Below are 7,474 nucleotides of genomic sequence, written 5' to 3'. Positions count from 1 at the left end.
TTAATTATAAAACTAATATATAAAAGTAGATCCACAATTCATTATATATTTCAACTCACTTTCCATTACGTTTATTAAAACCCTAGTCGGATCAAAGTGGGGACAATATTTGGAAGACGGAGTTAGTAGTTAATAACAACCTAATATTATATGGGACTAACTACAATCAAATTAAAAACTGCCTAATTAAGTTTAATGGCGCAGCCCATATATTAATGTCAATATGGACACGATAATCTATTATTTAAACCATAAACTAATAGAGTAATCTAGGATAGCCCACCGCGTGATAGAATTCGTTAATTCGTCGCAATAAATTATTCAATAGTTGAAAATACATGACTACCACAAGTTTCAGTTTGTATCACGAGACTAGTAAAAGGAGAGTCTTGGCTGAAAATAGTGCATCATAAATATAAATACCATCTCAAATTGATTGAACACGAGCCTAAGTTTTGGGGGGTGCTATAATTGCTATGGCAGGAGACGTGCCATAGACCAGTTCGTTCATTACTTAATTGATTGTTGAGCTTTTATTGCCAACCAAATACTAAATTTTAGTATCAATTGAAGTTTAATAATGCCTAATTAGATTTATTAATTTAGATTGTATGCTATCTATATGTGGTGTGGATGGTCCACTGAAATTTTTCACGTGAAAATTTCCAACTATTATTTGCTTATTGAATGTTGACGCAGCCAAAGTAATTCGAATTGGTGGAAATAACATTAATGTCCGAAGAAATATGCCAGAATAAAATACAAAGAAATTTGACTATAGAACGCAGAGTCCTATTCTAATGCTTTTAGCACCCTAATTCAAAATCAAGACTAAATCTCTACCCTTGGATTTTAAAATAAGTGGATGAGATTAAAGCTCACAAAATCTCAATAAATAGTAGACAAAATATCAACAAAAGGGTAATATCGTCATTATGTTATCATATGATAATTTTCGTGAGTGTTTTTTTATATCAACATTGTGTATTACAAATATCAACAATATGACATTGGAATATCAACACATTTTTATTGAGATTGGACATGCATAATATTGAGATTTTGCCTACAATATATTGAGATTTTTTTGTTGCATTTGTTGAAAATAGCTGCTTATCAACATGTACGAAAATTGAAATATAATTTATCAAATTTCATCACCCGAACATCGTCGGAACATATGCAATTGAGATCTCGTTGGAATCCTTATTAAATTATCTTTAATTTGATATATTTTTTTAAAAAAATAATTTAAATTGAGAGAGTTACGTAAATTTAAAGATTTGAGATGATTTTTATAATTACTACATATAGGATTTGACATTAATAATTATTTAAATTTAAAATATATTACACTTGGCATCATATTAACTACAAGATCTTCTAATCTAATGGTTGAAAATTGAGGATTAACTACAAGATCTTCTAATCTAATGGTTGAAAATTGGTCTCAATTTGGGATTGGTAATTAGCTAGCAATTGACTGCGTCCCATAGAACACAATACACACAATAAGTTTGCGGGTATTTCTAATTATATAAGTAGTGCGAAACTTGATGTTTCTATGTAAAGTAACACATAAAAAAATAATGTGGTGGTAATTTTGTCATTTGCACATGGGTTGTCAAACGTTATTTTGATTAAAAACGTATTGATAGGAAAGGAATATGGGCAATTGGGTGGAACAAACTTTATTCAAAGTAGCTAGCAGCCAACCATATAAATACAAAATGAGTAGTGCTACAATTATTTTATTAAATTCGGGCAGCTTCTATACAACTACGTTTCAATATATAAATATACTTCAGTTTTCATATTATTACTATACATTTGGAGTAACATTGTAATGTAATTTTGAACTGAGTAACTCGTAAATAAAATGCATTTTGACTAAATGATTTTTTAAATAGTAGAGTTATCAATATACGTAGGACACAAAAAAATTTCAACGGACAATACAATTTATTTGAAAATTCTACAATATACGAATGCCTCTTCCAAAGCAAAAGAAAATTATTTATAAACCTAAAAATATAAAAATAAATATAAAATTGAACTAAAAATTTTAAAAAGGGCTGAAGTTCATATGTATATAACTGTGGGGTACACTACCCAACATAAAAAAAAAATGATATGTTTGGTTAAGTTCTACTGATATTGTAAGATATTCTCTATACTCATCAAATATTTATTTATAACACCTCCTCCAAGAAAACAAATAAATTAAGGGCTCGTTTAATAAGAAAGATGAGATATAGCAAGATTTGTTAAATAAGATAAGAAATGCGGGTTTCGTGTCAAGATAAGTTCGGGTGAAGGTTTTCTCGTTGTTGTTTGATAGACAAGAAATTCTCTAGATTTTGTATTAATAAATCATAATAAATGAGGTAGAAATGTTATCCGACCAAATTTGTGAGATACATATCTTTGTATTTTAAGGAAAAATTTGCGGGCTCGGATGGGCCATAGAGAAAACCACGGGCTGACATAATAGGTTAACTATGATATCAAACACTTAGAAATAGTCATATAAATATCTATATCTAGGCATTACTAACTTATCAAACGGCCCTAAGAATATATATTTCTCATTCGTCTCTTAAAAAAGCTAACAACAAATCTTTATAAAAAATAGTGAATTTCAATAAAGAAGGTAAATAAGAAAAGATTAAAGAGAAATAATGACTATATTTACCTAATTTTGTGTGAAGAAGGGATATATATATCTCTTCAAAGTTAAAAAAGGAATAATACCACCAAATTCCTTGAACATTGATAGTAGTATTATTTTGACATATGGATTTTTGCACTATCTCTTAACGTTTTTTCCCCATTTATATTCTTTTTGATCGTGTTATTCTTTTTACTCATATCTTTGAGATTATCTCTCCTCTCAATACATTTTTAAATACCTTCTCAGTCTCACAATAAAAGTCATATTTTGTCATTTTAGTTTATTCCATAATAAGAGTCACACTTCATTTTTACTATAAATGGTAAGTAGGTCTTAAATTTCATTAATCCACTTCACTCACATTTTATTATAAAACCAATATAAAAAAATGGACATTATATTCTACTAATTTTTTCAACCCACTATTTTTTACATTTCTTAAAACTCGTGTCTACACCAAATATGAATCCTATTATGGGACGGAAGGAGCATGTAACTAATCATGTCAAAGCACAAAAATTAAGCTATTAATTTTGGGCTTTCCTCACTATATACCATGCAAATATTTCACATCAGCAGTAATTTAACTCTAACCATTTCTACAAAATTCAAATAAAAAACTTATCCCATATTCCATACTTCTATCTTTTCAATGATACATATACATCCCTTGTGGAAATTCCTTCTCAAAAACCATTTTCACTGGAAAGAGAGTTTTATAAAAAATATTTTATGAAAAAAGGTAAATACGATAGTTGTTTCACTTAAATTAATATCTCTATAACTCTATTTACCTCCTCGATCTTTTGGAGAGGAAAAATTTTCACTTTCTCTATTTACTTCACTATTTATCCATTTCCCATAATTCCATCCATGATATTTGTTTCCATATTGTGAAAATATTAAGTCATTATTTTCGTCAGTAATATTCTTTATTTTTGTTAATATAATGGTCTCTCGTTTTCTGAAGTCCAAGATCTGCACATTTTCTATTACAAAGTCAGACATCGATAACACATTGTTTTATAGTAGTTGGTAAAATAAACAACTTAGAATATAATTAACCAAAGTAACGACACTGACTCTACACTACAGCGTGTTGAACAATTTTAATATGAACAAGTTTAAGTTTCACACGAGTTTTGTAAGTTAAGTTTCACACGAAACAAACACAGATATTGTATTAATTTAGCCAGAGAGACTTTCTTCCTATATTCCTAAACAATGATTGGAAACTTCTTATGAATAAATGAGGAAATGTCTTGTAATTTTGAAGGAAGCTTCAAGTCAAGTCAAGTCAAGTCAAGTCAAACGCATGTTTTTTAGTTGAGAAATTATACTATTTGACCAAAATACGGTTTGATGAATCCGGATTCGTGACTTTTGAGTTTTGGGTATGAGAATGATATACAATCCAACAAGTTACAACATATACATAATTTTTCAATTTACTTAACAATATATATAAGCACGTTTAATTTAAAAGATTGTATCTCATATGATTTAATATTTATTATATGTTTGATTCATGATTTGAATATCTCAATTTAATTTTAATGAATAATCATATGATACTAACTCATAGCTCACTTTCTTCCAATTAAATAATCCTACATAAATAATTATATGATAATGAGTCATAACAACCGAACAATACCATATAAAGTTGTTTCTCGTCATTACTCATAATTTGTCAAAGGGTGATCTAATTGATCATCTCAATACACAAACTATATGTATCTTATAGTACTCTTGTCGTCCGAAGGTGATGTCACAGTTTCTTTTTTAATTTTAATTTTAATTTAAAAAAAAATAACTCTAATATGAAGGAGGATATTAAATATAAACTCCTAAGAAAGGAGGAAATTACAACTGAGGTGAAGATGACTCGAACTCGGCACTTCATACATTGATGTCTAAGCTCCTTGCTGCTAGGACAAAGGCTCTGAACCAGTTTCCTTTTTAATTTATCTAATAAAAATGTCATGTTTTATTTTTGGAAAATTTTCGCTCACATTAATGTATAAAACTATATTTTTTCTCTACTTCACAAACAAAACAACATTTCTTAAAATCTCATGATATAGCCCAAGTGCGACATCTACCTTCCATGAAATACTTTTCTTTTGTGTATCTACCCAATAGGAGTTTTTATTAAATTCATACCTGAACAAAATAACATATTATTAATTTTATTTATCACTTAACCTCTTGAAACAATATCACAAAATTGTCTCCCTTTCAATAGTTTAGGAATATACTCCCTCCGTCTAATAGAAATATGTCATATTTCCTTTTTCATCCGTCACATAAAAATAGCTCATATACGTTCATGGTAACCTTTTTATCCTTTTCTTTTACTTTATCATTTGTGGATCTCACTATCCACTACATAATTTCAACTATTTGTTTTCTCTCTCTTACTTTACCAATAACATATTAAAACTCATGAGAATCCTAAATAGTCTATTTCTATAGAACTTAAAGAATATAAAAGATCATATTTATATGTGAATTTTATTTTGGGCAGTTCAATATTTTTAAGTTGTTGCCACATGGACCAAAACCTCAATTCGTTTAAAATTTACTTTATACTATAAATTCATCCCATTAACAAATGAAAAATCAGCCCATTTATGGTGGACCATTAAATATACTCTCTAAGATGTGTTTGGTTTGCCGTTTACAATTACACAAGAAAATGGATGGCCTTGTTTAGAATTCTCATTTCAAGGTTTGCCATAGTTGTTGTAACCGCTGTTTGACTGTTCCCGTGAATTTTGTAACATCTCTTATGTTCACTTTGTGAGTATTGCACCTTGAGTATAACAAAGATTTCGATTTGTACCCTTAATAAGTTTTTGTATTTTCAGCTTTGTCCTCACTTAACCCTAGCTCATATACACATGCCACTCCATTCCCAAATCATCCAAACTCTACGCTGCCTGCTTCTATGAAAATAAATAACATAGTTTGTGTATCTATCATTACTAAATGCCATTAATCCCAATGAAACCAGTTGAACAGCAAAATGCAGAGAAATACACAAGCATCGTGATCCAAAACCCATATGATTCCTAACATATCATTGGTTTATTTGCTTCCTAAGCAGCCAATAAACATACCACTGCTTTCAATCATTGCCCCATGTTGAATTTGTTCAACAAGTTGAAAAAACCTATAAGGAGGGTCGAAAACTAAGGGACCATTTGGTAGCTATGTTACAGCTAGATAGTAGGACTTATCTAGGTTTAACTGTGTGTTTAGTAGCTATGTTACAAATCTGCATGACCCGTGTTTTGTATCCGGCCTGAACGAAGCCCACTTAAAAGCCTATGTTTCAAGCAACAATGTAACTACCATTTGTCTAAGTTACATATCTAGTCAACCTAGTTAGTTTTAGAAAAATACAATTTTACCCAACAATTTTATATATAGCCATATATATATACACTATATTTTATACACAGACGTACTTTAATTATATTTCAATATAACAAATAATAATTAATGTAATTAATGATGTGCAACAAAATAATAAAAGAAGAATTAAACTGTATTATTCATATAATTAATATATGAGGAGAAATGTTAAGCTATGGTGTGCTTGAGTATTTTTAATATACATAAAATATTATAATAAAAATAAAAGTAACAAATATAGTTACGGTCATATTTATTTAATTTCTCGTTTTTAGCATTTTAACATAATAAGAAATGGTATGCTTGAATATTTTTCATATAAATAAAATTATATAATAAAAATTAAAATTGAAAAGTTTAAGTTAGGATTATATTTATTATGTACTCCATTTTTAGCATTTTATATAATAAGAAATGGTATGCTTGGATATTTTTATCGTCAATAAATTGACAAAACCACCCAAAATTAAGGCAACATGGGATATTTTAATCGTTAAGTTAAATTAATGAGGATAATTTTGACAATTCTAATTTTTATCTTTATTTGTTTGTAACTTGTTGTACTAAACATCTAAATATGATAACTCATAGTTATATATCATTAGCTATCAAAAACTCAATCAAGATAAATTTACTAAAAACTATGATATATAACTATCACTATTTGTATCATGTCTAGTCGAAACATAGTATAGCTATCAAATTATGCCTAACAATAAACCATCAAATTAGAAGCATACCCGATTACCCAATCTCAATGAATGCAGATTGTTCTCTCTGAAATTGTTGGGCAAAAAAAATTAGAGATTCAACTTTGAATTGAGAAACCAAATTCGACCGCTTGAAACTAACCTCGTCGGATTGTTATCTCTCTGTCCGACGAACGATTGCGGAGGCTGACAAAATAAATATGAATAGCAAGATGGAAGGAGTATTAATGATAGGCAAAATAATTACGAGCAATATTTTTTCTAGCCTGAATAATCTTTAAATAGTACTCCATCTGTCCCATCATAAGCAGGTCATTTTCCTCTTTTGGATGCTCCATCACAAGTGAATCATTTCACTTTTAAGTGAAAATTAATCTTTATTACTTTATTTTCTCATCTACTATATTTTTTTCACTCTTCTACGTTTTTTCCTCTTATACTTTACTCTTTTTACTTTAATTTTTTAAATATTAATTTCTTAAATCTTGTGCTTAAAAAGAGGTGGTTCATTTATAACGGAACGGAACGGAGAAGTATTTACTACTACTCTTAATGACTAATTCTTAGAGTACATAAATTAGTTGGTTACCACTTTATTAAAAGTTACATACAATCAAGCATATGCTGTCAAAATAATAAAATAAAGAAATCTAAGAGAGAGAAAGAG

The sequence above is a fragment of the Salvia hispanica genome, chromosome 5 (assembly GCF_023119035.1).
Source record: "Salvia hispanica cultivar TCC Black 2014 chromosome 5, UniMelb_Shisp_WGS_1.0, whole genome shotgun sequence".
Classification (NCBI taxonomy): domain Eukaryota; kingdom Viridiplantae; phylum Streptophyta; class Magnoliopsida; order Lamiales; family Lamiaceae; genus Salvia; species Salvia hispanica.
Note: the sequence above shows the minus strand (reverse complement) of the source record.